Genomic DNA, 21,162 nt, shown 5'->3' on the forward strand with positions numbered 1-21,162 from the left:
AGTGTGTTTGTGTGTGGTGGGGGGGGGGGCGGTGGGAGGTGCTTCAGTGATAATTAAAAAAAAATAAAGTTAGGCTCGTCGGTAAACATTATGATAACAAGCAGGCAAATAAACCAGCGAACAAATTGCACGCGCGAGAGGCATAAACAACGCACGATATGTGCGTGCGTGTGTGTGTGCGTGCGTGTGCGCGTGTGTGTGTGAGCGTGTGTGTGTGTGCGTGCGTGTGTGTGTGCGTACGTGCGTGTGCGCGTGTGTGTGAGCGTGTGTGCGTGCGTGTGTGCGTGTGCGTGTGTGCATGTGTGTGTGTGAGCGTGTGTGCGTGCGTGCGTGTGTGTGTGTGCGTGTGTGCATGTGTGTGTGCGTGCGTGTGTGCGGCATGTATTGGGAGCACAGTGGTTAATCCCGGCCACCCCAGTTTGACTCCCAGTCATGGCTAACATCACTGACGAATACCTGAACCAGTCATGAGCCTCCCCTAAGTCGACTCAACCTCAAATGAGTACCCGGTGTAAACATCGTCACTGGGGAGGCAAAGGCGGCCGGGCGTGGTGCTGGCCACCCACCCTATCTCGTGCCATGCCGGCCTTGATAGGTACCCTGCATTTGCCCCAAACGTTGAAGGATATACGGGGGATCTGTGTCTTCGCGCTGCCCGTAATTGCACAACCAGTTCGGTGGGCGCTGCGAAACGTCGCGAAATGGCCCAGAAAAAAAAGAAGAAGCCATTACGGTCAAAACCGAGGGAGACATTCGTCTCAACAACGCAGTCTGAAATGTAATGCGTCGTGCTCGCCGCTGCTATTTGACATCGTTACCCGCGCGTCCCCGGGACCTATTATTGGAGCGCGCATCGCTTCGGTAATTCATCTGAGCCCCGCGCACCGCTCTCGCACTCGCCAACGTCGCCTTGCTAGGGTCTCACGGACACGGCCAGGTGCGTCGCCATCAAGAGCTCAGATGTGACAACGCAGCAACCTCACAGGCTTCCACAACAACAACAACAACAACACAACAACCTCACAGACTTCCACAACAACAACAACAACACACCAACCTCACAGGCTTCCACAACAACAACACAGCAACGTCACAGGCTTCCACAACAACAACAACAACAACACAACAACCTCACAGACTTCCACAACAACAACAACAACACACCAACCTCACAGGCTTCCACAACAACAACACAGCAACGTCACAGGCTTCCACAACAACAACAACAACAACACAACAACCTCACAGGCTTCCACAACAACAACAACACAGCAACCTCACAGGCTTCCACAACAACAACAACACAACAACCTCACAGGCTTCCACAACAACAACAACACAACAACCTCACAGGCTTCCACAACAACAACAACAACACAGCAACCTCACAGGCTTCCACAACAACAACAACACAACAACCTCACAGGCTTCCACAACAACAACAACACAACAACCTCACAGGCTTCCACAACAACAACAACAACACAGCAACCTCACAGGCTTCCACAACAACAACAACACAACAACCTCACAGGCTTCCACAACAACAACAACAACAACAACAACCTCACAGGCTTCCACAACAACAACAACACAACAACCTCACAGGCTTACACAACAACAACAACAACACAGCAACCTCACAGGCTTCCACAACAACAACAACACAACAACCTCACAGGCTTCCACAACAACAACAACAACAACCTCACAGGCTTCCACAACAACAACACAACAACCTCACAGGCTTCCACAACAACAACAACAACAACCTCACAGGCTTCCACAACAACAACAACACAACAACCTCACAGGCTTCCACAACAACAACAACCTCACAGGCTTCCACAACAACAACAACAACACAACAACCTCACAGGCTTCCACAACAACAATAACACAACAACCTCACAGGCTTCCACAACAACAACACAGCAACCTCACAGGCTTCCACAACAACAACAACAACACAACAACCTCACAGGCTTCCACAACAACAACAACAACAGCAACCTCACAGGCTTCCACAACAACAACACAGCAACCTCACAGGCTTCCACAACAACAACAACAACAACCTCACAGGCTTCCACAACAACAACAACAACCTCACAGGCTTCCACAACAACAATAACACAACAACCTCACAGGCTTCCACAACAACAACACAGCAACCTCACAGGCTTCCACAACAACAACAACACAACAACCTCACAGGCTTCCACAACAACAACAACAACAACAACAGCAACCTCACAGGCTTCCACAACAACAACACAGCAACCTCACAGGCTTCCACAACAACAACAACAACAACCTCACAGGCTTCCACAACAACAACAACAACAACCTCACAGGCTTCCACAACAACAACACAACAACCTCACAGGCTTCCACAACAACAACAACAACAACAACCTCACAGGCTTCCACAACAACAACAACAACACAACAACCTCACAGGCTTCCACAACAACAACAACAACAACCTCACAGGCTTCCACAACAACAACAACAACAACAACCTCACAGGCTTCCACAACAACAACAACCTCACAGACTTCCACAACAACAACAACACAACAACGTCACAGGCTTCCACAACAACAACAACACAACAACCTCACAGGCTTCCACAACAACAACACAACAACCTCACAGGCTTCCACAACAACAACAACAACACAACAACAACAACCTCACAGGCTTCAACAACAACAACAATAAGGACACAACAACCTCACAGGCTTCCACAACAACCGAGTAAGATGCGGCAAGACGCTTTTTGTGCAGAGGAAGAAGACGCCGCATATATTTCTCTCTCGCCTAAAATTCCCGCGAAACAACCTCGACTCTGGCTACTACGTTACGAACGGGATAGGCAGAGAGGGGTTGAATAAGGCACTATCGGGATTCAATGCGGCCACGCGTGTGGCTCTGCGCAGTAATTCAGAGACAAATTAAATGTAATCATGAGAAAAATATTGTTTAGTTTGAAAAAAAAAACAAAGCAATATACTTCAGCAGTGCATTTTTCATCCAGACGTTCTTTAAACATATGCAGCCACATAGGACTAATTCATACAGCCTGGCATAAGCTATGATTATGCTAATGAAATCATGTGTCCCCATAATTTGAAACGTATTGTGAATGTGAATAAAATCTCCCGCCTCCCTCCCAAGTGCATCCCGTCTCCTCATGCCGCTGAGCAAGCACGGCTCATCGGGAGGGTTTTTTTTTTTTGACACGCGATGTCAAAATTGCGTGATTCTCTTGTTGCAAACGCACAAAATCTCTCTCCTTCTCTCTCGCTGCCTGTCTCTCTCTCTCTCACACACACACGCGCACGCACTCGCGCTCTCTCGCAATCTCTTCATCAGAATTAGTGAAGGACATTACCGGTTGAGATCTATCTGATTATCCCGGTTTACAGCTCAGTGCGGTGGAAGAAGTTAAAAAAAAAGTCAATCTTTCGCAGAGATAGCCTGCACTGCAGCCACGGAGAGAGAGCGCGCGGGCGGGCGGGTGGTCGCCTATTTTTAACCGCACCACTCGTCTCTCGATCCATCCTGCCGGATGATTTCCCTCCTGGCCTCCGCGAGTGGAGCTCAGAGGGGAAGGGGGCCGCTCATTCCCGCGGCCGCGCTTACACGTGCCCGATCGTGGCCAGGTAGAACACCGCGAAACGCAAAGTGCCCATTCGAGGGGTCAAGGGAGCGGGCGCTGATGACCCGAATTGGCCCTGCAGCCCTTTTTCTTTCCTCGCCGGCGTTGATCCTTGACGGGAAGAAAGAAAGAAAAAAAAACCGGACAGCGTATCGTTAGCACGGAGTCCATCGTGTGAACAAGGAGGACCCTCACGCTGGGAGGGGGCGGGGGGGGGGGCGGTATGGGGGGCTGTGCGATCCCTCATTAGAAAGTGTGGGGGGCTCTGTCTTCACGTCGTACAGGACGGGGCCCTGGCAGTCAAAGAGGAAAAGGAGGACGAAAGATGCCACGTGCAGGCGCGGCCACGCGGCACACCGCGCACGTGCCACTCAAAGGGCACGGCGAGCCGCTCTCTGGTTTCTGGTGTGCGTACAGTGCGCCGTGTATCGTGCACAAAGGCGTAATTCATCATAGTTACCGATACTGAAATGTCCCATACAACTGCGCGCGTTGTGGTTCATTAACTACCTCCCCAGCGCTCGCACACGTGACGCGTTTCTCCAACTCATTACGTTTCCCTATTAGGTACAAATAAGAAGCAGTTATGGACAGGCCTCGGCGTAATAAATTATTCAGCATGCACACAATGCGTAATGGTTGTCATTTTATTGTAATTGCAGGCGAGGCAAGCGGAGACTGAACGTTTCGCGTAAACAACCGCCCTCTGTGCCGAGAAAGAAAAAATGCCAAACGCCAAATATTCCCGCGCTCGTAAACGTGGCCTCCTCTCCAGTTCGCCCGCTCTCCTCCATTTACAGAACACGTTCAAGTTGCGGCTGCGCTCCAACACGTGGGAATGGAAACTGAAAGAGTGCTCGCTTGAAATTCCACTCAGACGCAGGAAGGGCAACGCGCGCGTCAACGTCAAGGCGAGGGTTAACTGCAACGTTTGATCCACGCAGGATAATGAGGAGGACTTGGGCGGGGGTGGTCTTGGGTAAAGAACAATCGCGGAGTGGCAGCCCAGGGGAGGGAACGTGCCTAACATCACGTCCACCGAGGAGACGGAGCAACAGAATCAGCTGGTGCGCAGCTGCGAGGTGTAATATCAATGCGATGGTGACGGCTGGCTACCAATGACGTCGACAACGATGGCGATTCCAAAACACCCGCTTTCGTTAAAGCCGTCCTGTCACCTCGTGCGTCACTCCCGAGAGGGTCTGTTTGGCGTCGAAATACCGCACGTCCGCGCCAGGGAGTGTGGCAGACACTCAAATAATTACAGGCACTCGCCGCGCTGCGGGTTCCACCGCGGCGACTTTATTTAGCTCTTTAAGTGGCTCCGAGATGAGCGTGTCAGTCAACGCGACGAGCGAAGACGAGGAGCGTCGGTGCGGGAGTGGGACCACGGCAGCCTTCGCCAGGCGCCGCCCGTTTAACAACCCGTGTCGGGAGCTGTCACACCGGGCGCGCTGTCGCCGCGAGCACAGAGGCACGAGCGAACGTCTCGGGGAGGTTGGGGTCGGGCGTCAACGCGTCTCAGCGCCGGTGCGCGTGCGCGTGCGCGTTTTTGGACGCCAGTATGAGTTCTAGATTTGAAGCTTTCGTGACTGCAAGGATTCATACTCTTCGTTTTTTTCGGTAAAGTCACGTAGGTACGTACGTCACGTAGGTACGTACGTCACGTAGGTACGTGACTTTACCGGAAAAAACCTAAGAGCCAGGATGAGTGTCCGTCAGACCCCGGGCCTCTGTGCGGGAGCGCTTGTCACGTCCAAATTAAGTGCCGCGTTCGCCAAACACTCACAAAGGCGCTTTCTCACGAACAATCAACAGCAGCAGCAGCGGCAACAACAACGGGAGCTCAGCTGACACCACCGCACTGCCAGTCGTCTGTAAAGTGTCGCAGATACACCACGAAAAAAAGCCCGGCCGGAATACATAAAAGTCTTCTCGGCTTTAGATTCAGGTGGGGTGGGGTGGAGGGGCGACACAAATATATACGCGTGACTTATGTTTTACACAGAAATCCCTGCAACAGGCAATTTTGTTTCAGTGTAAACCGAATTTACATGCATTACTCGGTGTTTCTTATTACATTTATTCAAATATTGTATCTGGGTTATCCCTTGAGATGGAACATTTTGCTGGCAAGGATGTCCAGGGGGGTGTCGAGCGTAGTTTGGAATTAGTAAAACGAGTACGGTGCGGTGTTTGCGTTCAGGTGCATCCCAGCAGCATGGACTGGGGGTCACGTGTGCGTGTGCCTGTGTGGGGAGCGGTGGCACAGCGGTTAGCACAGTGCCCTTCGAACCCGGCAACCCAAGTTCGATCCCCGCTCACGGCCAACACCCGTGATGATTATCTGAACAGGTCCTGCCCCCCCCCTCTAGGTCGACTCAGCCTTAAATGTGTAAACATCGCCACGAGTGGTCAGTCGTGGTGCTGGCAACCCACCCTCTCATGTGCCGTGCCCTCACAGTTGCTCGCTAACAGCACTTGCCCCAATGGTCTGTTAAGGCTATAGGGGGGATATTTGTCTTTGCTATAAAGGGGGGTAGTAGAGGAAGTGTCGGGGAGCTTTTTTGGTGTCCTGAGGGCAAATACATCTCGGCGTGACCTTGATAACACGCATAACACCAATAATAATGTATGTGTTCGCTCAGCAAAGCTTTGCTTAGATTGCAAAACAAATTTTCAGTCGGGTCCACCGTTGGGATGTATTGCTATTTCTCTTTGTTTTGGTATTCATGTTTGTGGGAGAAAGCTATGGTGTGATGAGAAAAGCCACACGTACCCCCACATACGCAGACAATGAGAAACCTACTTTCTGTACTGCCTCATGTAGAGAAAAGGGCTCTGGTGTTCCGGAGGAGAGATTGCCAAATCGAGCCTCTCTTGCCTTGGCGCGTTAGTTTGTTGACCTTCCCCGGCACCTCCGATTAGCACGGTTGGCTACGTACGGTGCCAGAGAAAGTCAACAAATGCGAGCCGAGCCATTTCAAAGTGCTTTCCCACTGTCTTGTTTGGCAAGCCAGAACCAAAAGCGCGCAACGCTGGCCTCACACAATGCACCTGCATCTGTGTGCAGGAGGCCAAACAAGGCCAGGGCTGGGGGAAAACGGCGCGCCGTTCACAGCGTGCGCCATCGTTAGGGACACCGTGAAAAACCCTGGCGCCGTCTGCGTCGCCTCTCCGCTCGTTCGCCGCAAAGCGCCGTCACCGGCACGGTTTGGGCTTCTGCAGCGGTGACAAGCGATCGCTGCGGTTCAGGCGCGCAGCGGGCTGGGCGGGCACGGTTCCCGGCGCGGCTCGGATGCGTGTGTGCGTGCGTGCGTGTTGAACTAAAGCACAGCAAGTTGGTACAGTAGGGGGCACAGGTGGTGCATCAGCCAGTCATCTCGGTCATCTCGGTCAGTCGACCCGTGGCACCTGCTGGGTCTGCCCCGTGACCTCCTGCCAGCGGGCGTTCGACACTTCACGTGGTAGCCTCAAGGTGCACTTGGCCTGGCACAAGCGTCGTGGTGACGTCACCGCCACTTAGTGGCGAATGGCGGTTGTTGTTGTTGTTGTTGAACTTCTTTCGCCAGTGCGAAATGGGGAGCGAGTGTGTGAGGCTTGAAGAGCCGTCAGTCTGCGGGGGTCTTTAGGCCGAGGCTCCTGCGCAATTCCCCCACAGAGCTGCTAATTTCAACGCGAGTCCTGACACCAACGCGGGAGCTTGCGCGTGTGCGCGCGAGCTCCCGCATACGGAATAAAATCTATTTTTATATTTTAATTGCTGCCAGGGCTTGGAAATCGAACTGACATTTGAGGAATCACGTCGCGGAGTGAACGCTTCGGCCGTTCGGCCGCGCGCTCCGCTACGGCTGACGACGCGCATTGAGTTAACACGGTAACCTTTGTGTGACAAATAAATATCCTCACTTATTTTTCACGATGAGAAACCCCCCCCCCCAACCCCCACCCCCCGTCTCGTAGGCATTTTTGAATATCATCGCAACTTTCGCTGCGGCCCCACAGCCGGTAAATGGTGGCCGGGTGGTTGAGCGGTGGGGACTGACAACACTGGTCCCAGAGCCCTTGACGATAACAAGCCGTGAAGCCACGTCGTCATCTTGGGACGGGACGTCAATCCCAACCTTCTGTCCCCGGTCTCAGCGCAACCCGACTTCCGCAAGTCGCTGCCTTCTTCTTCCAGGCCAGAAGCCCCAATCGCTGCACGCGGGCGGCAGTTTTCAGTTTCTCTCCCCACGGGCTTCTAATTCCAACGCCTCTCCTCTGGTCACAGCCACCGTGCTCGCATCTCACCATCGGTGAGATGCGAGCACGGTGGCATCTCCACTTCCCTTCTCATTGTTGTCGTCTTTGTCTCTTTTGAACACGGGCACAACCCATCTTGGCCTCTCGCTTGGCTTCGACTGAATGTTGGTAACGCACGAGACGGCTCTACGGTCTGCATCAGAGCAGTGCCACCCTTCGTGTTGGAGAACGGCCCACGGAAGCGGATATCACAGAGCTACCTCTGAAATCCTTCAAGCGATCTCTCTGGACCACAGTCGGGCGCTGCACTTTCCTACCCACCCTGCCACTCGGAGTGATGTTCGTCTCGTGACGGTAAAACCGATAGCCTTCATTCTCACAGCTGGAATGCAGCCACATTCAGCCAAATTCAGTGCAAAACAAAATTGAACATGACCGTGGTTTCATCTTTTTTGCGTGTGCAGACATTCGCGATTGGACCACAGAGTCTCAGCGGCGCCAGCTCAGCGCCGTGACCTCTGCGCCAACAGAACCACCCCTTTGTGATCGTCGACATGTCTTACTGACATGCAAATGAAGCCCACTGCACGCTGCTTACACCTGAAGGTTGGTAACCATGGAGAGCTGTACGACGGCGGGGGTCGTTCCTGCTGGGCTCCAATTCCCCAGAGAGACAATTGCTTCTCCTTGTTTGGCTTTCTGAAGTCTGTGGCTTAATAAAGGTGACCTCGATTATGGCGCTTAAATAACACAGCTCCTTGCCAAATATTGTGACTCTCTCTCTCAATGTAGTATATTTACAAATCAATGTAGAACTCCCACTACCTGATTCTGGTCAATTGCAATCAAAGCCGTCGCCCCCCAACCCCCCCCCCCCCCGTCGCTTGTATTTCTCGTGTGCACGTGTTTCATTTGATGGATGCTCATCAATCAGAATCGACCGGAATTGCTTACGAATTATTAAAATTGTGCCGGATCAATGTGGAACCCGAGCGAATCAACCACGGCTCAATGCGCAGAATATGAGGGGTCGGCTTCATTAAAGATTTAAACAATGGGACGTCTCGATTTGATTAAGTGGGTGACTTCCCTGGTTGGCTTGAGCCCAACCACACTTTGCAACCGTAGCATTGGCCAAGCGTTGCCTCTATAAGCAAGATAAGGCGGTAGCAATGAAGGCAATTAATCCGGACCCCCCCCCCCCCCTGTGACGTAACCCAACGACCACCTCGCGACACCGCGGTGCGTGGTGCGGACACAGCTGATCTCTGGGGCCGGAGCGGTGGCGCAGATGGTTCACGCATCTTGCTGTGAACTCGCCCATCCGAGATCGGTTTTTCCGGTCTTAGACAAAACACGAAGGAATTTGCCGATCGTCCGATAAGGTCTCAGGAGTAGTGAATCCACTGGCGCGTAAATACATCTCCAGTGACCCATAAGAATACACAAACATAATATATATATAACTGACATACATTTCCAATGCCTGACGAGAGCTATCGGAACCGGTCCTGGCCAACCCAGCAACACCAACCTGCGCTCGCGAGCATGGTGAAGTAAGGTCAAACAATCTCCACGACTGACGTGCCCGCGAGAGGACTTCATCGAGCAGTGCAATGATCGTGGCCGATGGTGATGGTGAATGATCGACGGACTGCAGCACCCGCAGTGTCCGGTAGCGCAGGGTGGACGCGCCTAACGCTGCCGGCGCCACGGGGGGGAGGGGGCAGGAGGGGGGAGGGAGGGCTGGGGGGTTTGGGCAGGCGGCGGGGGTGGGGGCAATGGAGGGGGGGGGGGAGTCCCTTAAATCGCTGCATTCCACCAGGCCCCCCCACATTCGGAGTTGACCTTTCATCTTGACCTTAGCGCCGACCTCGAGCTCTCAAAAAAAGAAACCCATTACCAGACCTTCTAGAAATTAAAAGCAGCTTGAGGTGCGATGCGACAGGCAAAGACAAGCGGCCGGAAGGACGGACGGACGCGCGGACGCGCGGACGCACGGACGAAGGACTGATCACATCGACCCCGTGAGCTGCGTGTTCATTATTCCAGCACTCGTTGTGCAACAGAGGGGGGAGGCTGCCAGGCCGCGCGGGGCCCCAGCTGCCCGTTCCATCCTCGCCGTGTTTTGTTGCATTCCTCTTCATGTCACTTGGGCGACCCGGGTCACTTTTTTGCAAATGAGACTACCCTGGTCCCTGGAGTTCTCACCTGGTTAAGCAAAATAAACAACAACAACAACAAAACTATCTCTGGCTGAACGGCTCCGCGAGGACGGAGAGGAGAGAGGGAGAAAGGTCGCGGCTCGGCAATGAGGTCACGGCGAGACCGAGGACATGCCGCGGTATGGTAACAGCAGCCTTGCCCTCCGCGAGCAGTGAGCGGCGTGCAACGTTCACCGCATTTCACTCTCACAACCGCAAGTTTCATTGATTCTACGTGTCCTGTATTAGGCGCCTGATAAACATTTTTGTTCCTTTTTTGGGCGTGTGCCCCCCCCCCCCATCTCGCGGTAACCTCTGACTTTGAACACAAGTCACCTTGCTGGGGCACCGGTGGCCGATGCTGTGGCTGTGGCTGGTGGTGGGTGCTGGGGGCGTGTGACTTGCGGTGTGGACCACCGAGCCATCGCGGAGCTCGGCGGAGTGAAATGCAATTTAGATTTCAAATTGAGCATGATAAACTGCGGCTGGAATGTGTTTTTTCTTGTGTGTGCGTGCGTGCGTGGTTGTCTCCAGTGACCGTGGCTGTGAGATTGGCTCTGTCTTCTCCCACGGGACTCCCCCTCCGAGCGCGCACGTGGACAAGGCGAGCCGTGGCGCTGGGACGCGGCGCCACCGCCACCTCCTGGCAGCAGTGGCAAGGCCAGGAGGGGGATCACTCGGAGAGGCCCAAACTCCTTGAACAGAACCAGGAGCGGCAGAGAATAAATTGAGCTGCAGAAGAGCATCCACCTTATAATTTTAAGATGCTTGCCACGAGCGTTTATCCCCCCATCCCACCAACTCAAATATAGAAGTAACAATAATATTTCAAATTTGCTTGGTACAATGTTTTGGTAAATTCCATTCAGAAATGTTGACCCCGACGTGATTGCTTGGTCTCGTTTTGCCCGCCTCGGCCGGACGCGTCGCGAGCGCGCGAGGTCACCCCTAGGGGCGGCACGCGGGCACAGCGACGCAGCCGGCGAAGCTGCGGATTTTCATTTTGGCGGACAACGAACGCGTGACGTGAGAGAAGGCGAGGCTGCTCGTGAAGCTTCCCATCAGTGTGATGTCTCTCTCACATCGACAGGTGGTGCCTGACCCGTACGCATTTCTTGCCGTCTGGGTGATATTCCAAGCTGGTTTCTTCGCGACACCAGTCAGCTGTTGATCCACTTGATTTGCCAGCGTCCACGTTTCCGATCGATGCGTCTCATCGCGGGTAAAAAGCAACGATTGGAACATTAAAATGCCTTTCACTGTCAAACTCCGTTTTCTAAGTTTTCCAAAGGCATGGTATTTTATCGTTCAATTAATGTGGGGGGGGGGGGGGGTTGCCCATAAACTTACAGTATCTCATTCCCACACAACTTTTTGATTGAATCCCAGTCAACAAAAACGGCAGCGTGGCTGCGCCTTTAAGTTGATAGCAATGTTCTGACGTTTAATGTTTTAGCAACTAGAACACGGCCTGCAGAGACACGTGTTCAGTTCTCCTCCCTGCATGGTGTGCGACTCCAGCAGAGACGCGCAGATTAAAATATATATATAGATCCTTGACGATAACCCTCCGGCTGATGAAAATGACACGTGGGAGGGAGGGTGCTGATGGAGCTGTGCTCGGAGAGTCATTTTCTGTTCCAGCGTGTGATCTGAACCGTTATTGATGCGGCGGTCTTTAGAGTCGATGCCGCGTCTTTCTCGAGAAGCCGAATAGACTTCGGGAAAATTTACTCATCTGCGTGCACGACACAGGACAGATCAACAAAGATGTGCCTTGGGAAAGGAGCGAATCAGAGGTGGGGGGGTGGTGGCTTTGTTCTCAAACAAAGACGGTGGTCACCGCATCGCGCGGCGCTTTCAAGATGCGCTTCTGCGGCCGTCTGGAACACTCTTCCTCCCGATGTTAGAAAGCCAGTGGAGCTACGATGCACTTTTAAATCTAGATTGAAAACTCATTTCTTTAGAACTGCCTTTTGTGTTTAGTTTGTTAGCCTTCCCCCGCACCTCCTATTAGCCCGGTTGGCTACGTAGAGTGCAAAAGAAGTTAAACATACGTAAACGTAATGGCCGTGTCAGAGATTGGACTTGGCACCGCTGCAATTCGTCGGTTAGGATCCGGGTGTTGGCCGCCCGCGATTCGACTGAACCACAAAGTGGAGCGCGTTAATTGTCTCTGCGCAAGTCAACTCTGAGTCATCTCACGCGCAGCCCTTCGTCAATCCATCGCTGCTCGGCGTTTGTTTGACTTTCCTCGACCACGCTCGTCACTGCGGATGCGATGAAGGTGGTGCTCGGGATCGATTCCGATGTCACTCGCCGCTCATGCTCGCCGCGGTCGTGAAGCGAGCTCGGTTCACCGAGTTCAGAGCGCAGCGCGCTAACCGCTGCACGACTGTTCCCCCCGCACCACAAATAAACTGTTATCATAAAGATTAGCGGGTTCACCGACTTGGGTTTCCTCCAGCTCTCGGAGTGAACGGTGTTGGTTCATCGCGTGACCAACTCGAACGGGGGGGGGGAGGGGGTGGTGCTTTCCTGAGTGGAAAACGAGGCCCGGCGACGGCATTTGAGAAATAGCCCCCCGGCGTCGTCTTTCTCGGGCCGCTCTCCGACACGTGTTGGTGCACCGCTCGCAGTTTAGAATCCCAGCCGGACGTTTCCGCCCAGCCGTGGCGTGCCGTCGATAGCGCGCGATCACAAATGAGAGAAAAGAAAGAAAAATGTTTATCAAAGGAAAAGAGAAGAACCACGAGACCCCTCCGTTTCCGTGCCCCCCCCCCCCGCATGCCCCCCACGCATGCACCCTGAGGCTGTGGTGCTCTCTTAGGGAGGGGGGTAGAGGGTGGGGGGTTATGCTTTAATAGCGAAACGTTTGAGTTGGAAGTGACAAGTCTGTCAACATCACCGCTAATGCTTTCGGAAAAGAATCGTCGCTGTTGTAATTCATGTGGAACCGCGAAGTACGAACAGCTCCCCAGAAGTCATTACCGAGTCATTTTTTTTTATTACGACAAAATCGCGGCGGGTAACCACTCCGCAAAGCGCTCGCAGATTCGCGCAGCGATGGAATCTTCGCGCTAGGAATGAAACGTGGATATTTGGTCGCGGTTTTTTTTTCTTTTACGCCTGAGGCGGCTGACGTGAAATAGCAGGCACGGTTCCAACATTGCTTAATAAATAATAACAATTGTACTTTACCAAAATATTTCTAAAACGCCGTGTAGAGAAAGCGCGCCAGCTCCACCTGATGTGCTGGTGACAAAAATAAAGTCTCGATAATGAATTTTACAAAAAAATCCGAGCAGGCGTCAGGCAGTTTTCTGAAGCGCTCGGTGTGTCTGCTAATCACAAACAAAGAGTCTCCCTAATCATCGACACGTTGCAATTTACAGGACAATAAACAGCGTCTACATGCAACCGCATCTCAAGACGCTTTACCACAGTGAATAACTTCATTTGGATAGTGAACTGTGGTGTGGGAGGTGGAGGGTGGGGGGGGGGCGAGGTGGTGTAGTGGAGGAGTCCGGGCAGAGAAACGCGGGGCGAGAGAGGGAGAGGGCCCATCACTGCCACGAGCCTCAGGGGGGGAATAAGGGCAGCACCGATGAGTTCCAGAGCATCGCCAGGGGCCACGGCACCTTCACCAACGTGCCCCAGGAATGTCTGAACAAAGGAAACGAGCAGGTGCGTCTGTGCACAATGCCTGCGCGACACGCACCATTTACAATTTAGAAAAAACACATCTCGACGGCTCTCCGACCCCGCCCATTTAGACTCGCACCAAGTCAAGTGCCCCGACACTGAACCAATAAAACCACACTGCCGCTACAACTCCGAGGCTAAAGGCAGCCTCGAGCCCGCTTCGCTCTCGCATGGTTTGGCACACTCATCTGGGAGGCGACTGGGAGCTGCAAAACCAGCAGCAGCAGCAGAATGTTCACACTCCCGCGACCCGAGCCCCGCTCCCGTGTCTATTGACACGGCGCGGTTTACACAGGTATGGTTTATACTGCGATCTCAGCAGGTTCCTTTGAACGCGCGAGCGAGGAGGGAGAATGGTTATACCGTGGGATTGGGGGTGCCAGACAATGCTCCATTGTCACGTGATGGAGTGCGACGCTCAAAGCGACGACAGACCTTGTTTTCACAATGCACGTGATAGCATTGACTCGGCCTGCAGTAAAACACGCGCCCCTGGCCCTCCCTCGCGAGCATTCCAATTGCATTTACAGCCGCGATCAAGAACCATACCAGCCCCCCAACCCCCCAAGTTCGTTTACTGCCACGGGTATCACGAGGCGGGGAAGGCGGCCCGGGCGTATGGGGCATTAATCCAGCGGCGGTCGATGCGCTCTGCCCCTGCTCTCTCCGCACTCTCTCCCTTCCCCCCCTCTTGTTCTCTCTCTGGTCAATGGAAGATCACCTGGGATGAGGTCGGGCCTGCATATCGCTTGGATGCGTGGCCACCATTCTCAATGGACGCACCAGAGGCGGAATCTTGATTGAGCCTGCAGGAGGAATCCGATGAGCGATGAAGCTCTTTTGTTTCGCACAGATGTCCAGTCGGGGTGGCTCAGCAAGTGACAACAGCAAGTGACGTCAACCTCAGAGCTAAAGTCTCCATCGTAGAATCCGTTGTGCTGCTAGTGTATGAAATCATTTATTAAAAAACACTCCGCATGTTTACCCAGGAAAGCCTCGCTTGAGTCTCACGACTCTTTGCCAGGAGGGTCCTGCCAAGTATTTTTTTGCATTCGGGGCGATGATTGCTATGTAAAGTATTGCATATGACAATTGAGTAACGTTTCTCAAATTCGGATGATGACGCCGGCGTATGGCATCAAGAGATCTTTCACGTCCACCGTGAAAATAGACGGCGGGGAGCATTATATTGTGGCTATTACACTCGCTGTAATAACCAGGACTGCCGCTGGATTCGAACCGCGAATCCCCGCAACAAGCGGCGAATGCCCGACTGCTTGGTCACGTTACCGCGACAAATTAGTCTGAGAAGCTAAGCGGGTTCCAGCCCGGTTAGTGCGTGGGATGGAAGCCTGCCTTGTAAATGCAGCTTGCTGTGGGTTGTAGGATCAGGCCTTGTGGTGGCCAGATGTGAAGTTGGGCACGGAGTCTAGAACAGTCCGGAATGCTCTGCCGGGAATTATGACGGCATGCCACAACCATCTCGCCGCCTAAGTTGTCATGATTATCTTTATAAACCTGTTCCTAGGATTATATAAACATGGGGTACGATAATTTCGGATTATTACGGATAGGCGTACCGAGTACTCTCGCCTTAAAATCCATACTCCAAGCCAGCCCTAGCAGCGTTACGGAAAATATCGAGTGAGGGTTGCAGTCCGGGGCGTATGGATTCTGTGCTCGTAACATCCTTCTGTCTCGCACACACACACGACAAAGATCCACCGGAAAGCCTCAACAATCTTTTGGGGGGCAAGTGCCGTTAGCGAGCACCTCCGAAAGCCGGTCCTCGACACACGAGCCGGGTTTGTCGAGCGGCGCACTAACCACTGCGCCACCGCTCCCCACACACATGGACAGGATGTGTTTTTACTTGCATCAAGGATCCGCTCAGCCTCACAGCAAATAAAAGTTAATCTGCTAAAGCCTCGGCCCTCAACTTTGATCTGTCAGGCTTTCCACTGCATAGCAGTGGGCGGCAGCCAAGAAGAACCACAAATCCTGACTCTGCTTATGAGACCCAGGAGGTCAAAACCAGTCCACTGTTTGCTTGCATAAACGCTGCTTAATCATATCGGTCTAAAACGTACATTCATTCATACGTGGAGCCAACACATTTTGTTCTGCTTGTATTTGAAGTTTCCCATAGTCAGGGGATCAGAATATCCCATTAGGCCACGACTGCGGACGTCTTACAAAGCCGGAACGATTTTGTGGGAGACCAAACAGCTGGGCAAAGTGGCGCGCGCGCGCCCGTGATCGAAAACTGCCGAGGCAAGGGTTGGCGGATCACGGAGAGATCTGCAGAGCTCCCAATGGCAGCAAGAGGGCAGTGCAGCCACCCCGCCCGCTGTCACCGGGAGACGAAGTCACGCGCTCGGCGTGTTGACGTCATCGCGATGGGTGAAGTGGCCTGGGTGATAATAAAATAATCAAACTGGGGTTCATTATTTTTTTTTGCCGAGGTTTTTTGGAAACCCTTGATCAATTTTCCTGGTTGGCTATCGGGAAAAAAATATCGAAGAGCAACGCATCTTTAAAAGAGCATTTCATATCGGACCATCTTCGTAATAACATTCATATTGGATCTTTTTTTTTATAGCGCAACAAGATGGATCACCTTGTCCTCCCCCACACCTCCGATTAGCACGGATGGCTACGTACGGTGCGAAAGAAATTCAACATACACGAACATTATAGGAACATTCATATTGGATCATCTTTGTAATAAAGTTCATATTGGATGATTTTTACGCGCTATCGAGCACCTTCCGTGAGACAAACAGAGCTTAACACACGGTGATGCGGCCCAGTGGCTTGTTGCAGCGCTCCACGGCTCGAAACCAACGGGCCGCCCTGATTAATACTGCGGTCGTGCGTATTAACCCTAAAAAAATACTGAATGCCGCCTGTTACACAGTGTAAGTTGAAGATGTCGTGTCTTCGTTTGCATGGTACAAGTTTGGCAAATTTGAAAAAAATTACACCACTAATTACTCAATTGGAATACGGTAATCATCGCCCCCCACCCCTCCCTACTGTGACAGCTTGGCAGGATCCTCATGAAAACGAGTCATGAGACTTGGCGAGGCTTCCCTACGTGGTAAACAGCACGCGATAAAATTAACAGTCTCAACCTTCGTTGGAAAGCAGAAAGGAGATGATGCTGAAATAATCACCTTTTTAATGAATCGTGACAAATAATCAGATTGCTGGCGGGGTTGGGTCAAAGGTCACACTGCCAATCCTGCAGCCTGAGAATAACAATGCATATTAGAATAAGACATTAAAAAATAACACCAGATGAAGGATTACCATAGAGCTCAGATTAGCAACTAATCTGCATTTTAATACTGCAGTGTTTCACAGCTCATTGAGATGAACAAGTCGTGTTAGCAGGCATTGTGATTTAACACGGCCCTGTAATTGCTAAAATAATAATACAGCGAGCACACGCCTGCATATACGCGGCAACTGATTAACTTGGCATCCTTAAAGCAATAATGTAAAGGATAATTATTTGCAATTAAATCGTCGGCTATGTTAGATCGCCCTAATTGAATGCAAGCTCTTGTCCTACAGCAGCGCTAAATCACTTGTTCTATTTTTGTAACTGGTCGTTTGATCGGGATATGCAAATCTGCCAGCTTTAGACTCTGCCAAACGCCTCTCGTGTGAACATATTCACGCTTTTACAGAGCGATCAATTTACAGATACCCCATCACGATAACTCAGAGACATTAGAGAGAGAACAACGTTTCATTTTAAAGCCTCCGCACGCCACCCAACAACCTCAACGCACAAATCGAATCTCGTCCCACAGAGCCATCGCTCTCACAGTATCCAATCGCCCGGAAAATAATTCGCGTCTGCCACAGTAATGTGGAATGCCCACCACTGGCTCAGCCTTGTCAACTGGGGGGGGGGGGGGGGGCGGAGCACCGGGTGTGCCGAGCGACGGACCGCGTCACGGCCGCTCTCCCCAGACTCCGAGCGCAGCGACCTCAGGGCCCATCCCGGCCGCCGCCTCCGCCGCTGACGAAGCTTCGGCCGTGGCCCGGCTCGGCTCGGCAAGACGAGCGGCCGACGATAAAATACTGCCCCCGATAGTACAACAAAACCAATGACGATGACACTCATTTCAGCAGGAATCACTACGCCCGGTTGGGAAGTTAGGGGGGGGGGTCCATGAGATATCAGTGGGGTGTCTATAAATTGATCGCCCTGTCATCGCGCAACAATGTTTTCTTCCTTCTATGCGTGCCTCCGCGCAGATAACAAAGGGGGGGGGGGGTGGACATTTTATAACTTTCTCCACGCTTTACCGCGTGGAGAAAGTTTATACAAGTAAACACGGATGATAGGATCCGTCACGAGCGTCCCCCCCCCCCCACAGCAAGCCGGATACAAGGAGAGTGTTTTTATATCTCTACACAGTCGGGGCTCCTGTATTGCGCACATCCACAGTAATCAGCCACGATCCATCCACTGCCGGACGAAGGCCTTCTTCCGAAACTCTCGCCATCTCTCAACGTCTCACGATCCATCTCGCTGCCGCACACGAGTCGAACGCACCGCTCCTTCTCCAGGGCGCACGTCCTCTCCGGCGGGCTCCCTCCTTCGACTGCCACTCGTTCGTTCGTCTCGACCACCGGCCATCGACTCTTCCTTGCGACGTGCCCTAAGCGCCGCTTACTTTGCTCAAGTCAATTCGACGTCTCCGAGTACGTCAGGAGTCGGCAACCTGTGAATCCGGAGCCGCATGCGGTGGCTCTTTAATGACAGTGTTCGTGACACGATATTTAGGAAGGACCACCGCCGTCTCCTATTCACCAGACAGTGCATTGCGGCTCTTGAAATAGAGGTTGTTTTTTTACCGAAAGCGAAATGGCTCTTCTTTTTTTGTTTGCTGGTCCCCGGGTTATGTCCTCTAACGCACGTTTCCCTGGCTGCCTCTCGGTGCAAGTCCACGTGTCTCTACGCACTCCTCACCTTTTGTTCCGCACGTATACACGCGCAGAATCATGTTCCATACACGCGGCGCCGAGATAAACGAGCACTTTAATTTGGCCGTAAAAAATAAACACACACACTTCTTTCCAACGGTAATTAAAATTCAACATCTAAATTAGCAGTAACTGTTTCTCTTCCACGCGTCTATGTTTTCCGCGTAATTTATCAGCATTTACCACAACGCCGGTGAAACACGAGGAAGGGGTTGGAGCACAATTATGGGTGTAAATATGTCACCCGTGTGTTCCCGTCAGAGGTAGAGTTGTCTTATCACCATGTTTAGTGTTGCTACTCGCAACTAAACAATAAATTAGCGGACTGCGTTGTCAGTGGCGTAAACACGAGTCAATAAAACTTACAATGTTCCGAACGAACGGCGCCGTCATGTAAGTTGACATTTTCAAAACAGTAATTCAACTTGTAATATGCCGCGAGGTGTTCACTCCTCGCTCTCTCGTGAAGAGAGAGCGAGAGAGGACGACTCGGAGGGGCGAGGAACGAGGGACCACGGCCACGCGTTGAGCCGGCCCAAACAGTTGTCCAAGGTCTACGGCCCTGTGTATATGAAGGTGGCGTCGGTCAATGAATGATAATGGTAGGAACCTCCTGGTTACACCAGCCCACAGGGGATTATTGTGTCCGTCCGTCGTGCATCAAAAAATGGGAGGGGTGGGGCTGGGTGGAGGGGAGCGGCTGGGTGGGGAGGGAGGGGCTGGGTGGGGAGGGTGGGGAGGGGCTGGGTGGGGAAGGGGAGGGGCTGGGTGGGGAGGGTGGGAGGGGTGGGCCTGGGTGGGGAGGGGCTGGTCACCCCGTGGTGCCCTTATAAAACTCAACGTTTAACCTACTCACGCCGGCTTGTGCCCGCCCTCACAGTCGGCCATATTTGCGGAATACACCACGCCGCCGTTGACTCTGGCCATTGACCGAGCAACCCAACGTTCCTACCAGCTCCCTCCGCAGGAATGTGTTTATTGCCACGTGGGAAGAAACCGGAGCCGTTTGTGTGTCTGCGCGTTCAAACCAAAACCGAGTTTCATCGCAGCTCACACTTTTGGCCATGGCCCGTTGCCCGAAACGGGACCTCTGCAGTTCTACTTTTCCGCCGTAAGGCAGTCGTCGTGCCGCTCCATTGCCAATGCACCGAATTAAGTCATTTAGTTTTACAACTTGTGCACCCTGTATATTAACAGCTTGACAGCTTGACAGCTTTGCATTTAGTGTAAAGTTGCAGTCACCATGTTTATGACAAACTGAATATCGCCCTTTTCCAGTCGCCCATCCCACACCGAGCATTTCAAAGTCTGCGTGGCTTCTGCAGCATGACCTCTCCCTCTCTTTCCCTGCTGTGTATTACAGTTTCGGCGTTTATCTTTTCCCCAATTGTTTTACAATTGTGCCTTCGGTGTCACGGCACGAGACGAAGAGTTCGTCCGGAACCCTCGAAGAGCAACGCAACCTCCGGTGCTGGAGAACGTCCCGTGGAAGCGGATGTCACAGAGCTACCTTCGAGATCCCTTCAAGTTCGAGTGACGCTCTGGTCCACACTAGGGGCCGCTGCGCTTCCTCACTTACCCTACTTTAGACAGAAATGTTCATCACATGAAAGTCAAACCGATACTTTTGAATTCTCAGACCTGGAATTTAGCAAAATTAATTGCACAAGCGAATTCAATACGATGGGGTTTGTTTTGTACGGCGACTCTTTTCAGTTAAAGTTGATTGCATTTGTTACACGGATTTGTCCCGTTTTTTTCCAGTTGCCCAAGTATTTTACACGGGAGATCCGTGGTGCTGCGTGAGCACAGCAGCAACAACGACGAAGACAAAAACCTCGACATCGCAGAGGACGAGTCCAGGGTCCTTGAGCCATATGGCACAACTGGGCTGAGACCACCAACTCACTAGACTTGAGAACCCGGGTAAATCACAAGGGCCGCTGCCTGGACTTGAACTGAGGATCTCAGACTGTGCTTGCTCAGTGCTCGGACCTCTAAGCCACCAGCCCATATCCTCCCTCTCTCCCGTACAAGTTCAACAGCACAGTGACCTGTAGAAACGGGAGGCCTGATCTGCCCAAGGAGGAACTCGATCGATAGAGCAAGTCCGTTGTTACTGGTAGGAACGAAGTGGACCAGCCTACAATAGATTATATCGTCCGACCGTCCGTCCGACCGTGTAGCAACATCGCCCCCTACTGCAAACACTTGGCAGGACCCTACAAAAACCTTTAGACTCAGTGGGGCTTTCCTGGCTAAACAAGTGTAATAATACATTATGTTTATATTCTTTGGTTATTCGTTCCTACCAGCCCACCCCGCAGGGTCCTG

General features: G+C 52.5%; 1 protein-coding gene across 4 annotated transcripts in view; it reads right to left on the reverse strand.

Moving 5' to 3' along the window:
* The window catches only part of LOC144937183 (uncharacterized), a 111,484-nt gene that overhangs the window by 48,403 nt on the left and 41,919 nt on the right, over positions 1-21,162 (reverse strand). The window lies entirely within an intron of this gene.

The sequence above is a fragment of the Lampetra fluviatilis genome, chromosome 18, assembly GCF_964198595.1.
Source record: "Lampetra fluviatilis chromosome 18, kcLamFluv1.1, whole genome shotgun sequence".
Taxonomy (NCBI): Eukaryota; Metazoa; Chordata; class Hyperoartia; order Petromyzontiformes; family Petromyzontidae; genus Lampetra; species Lampetra fluviatilis.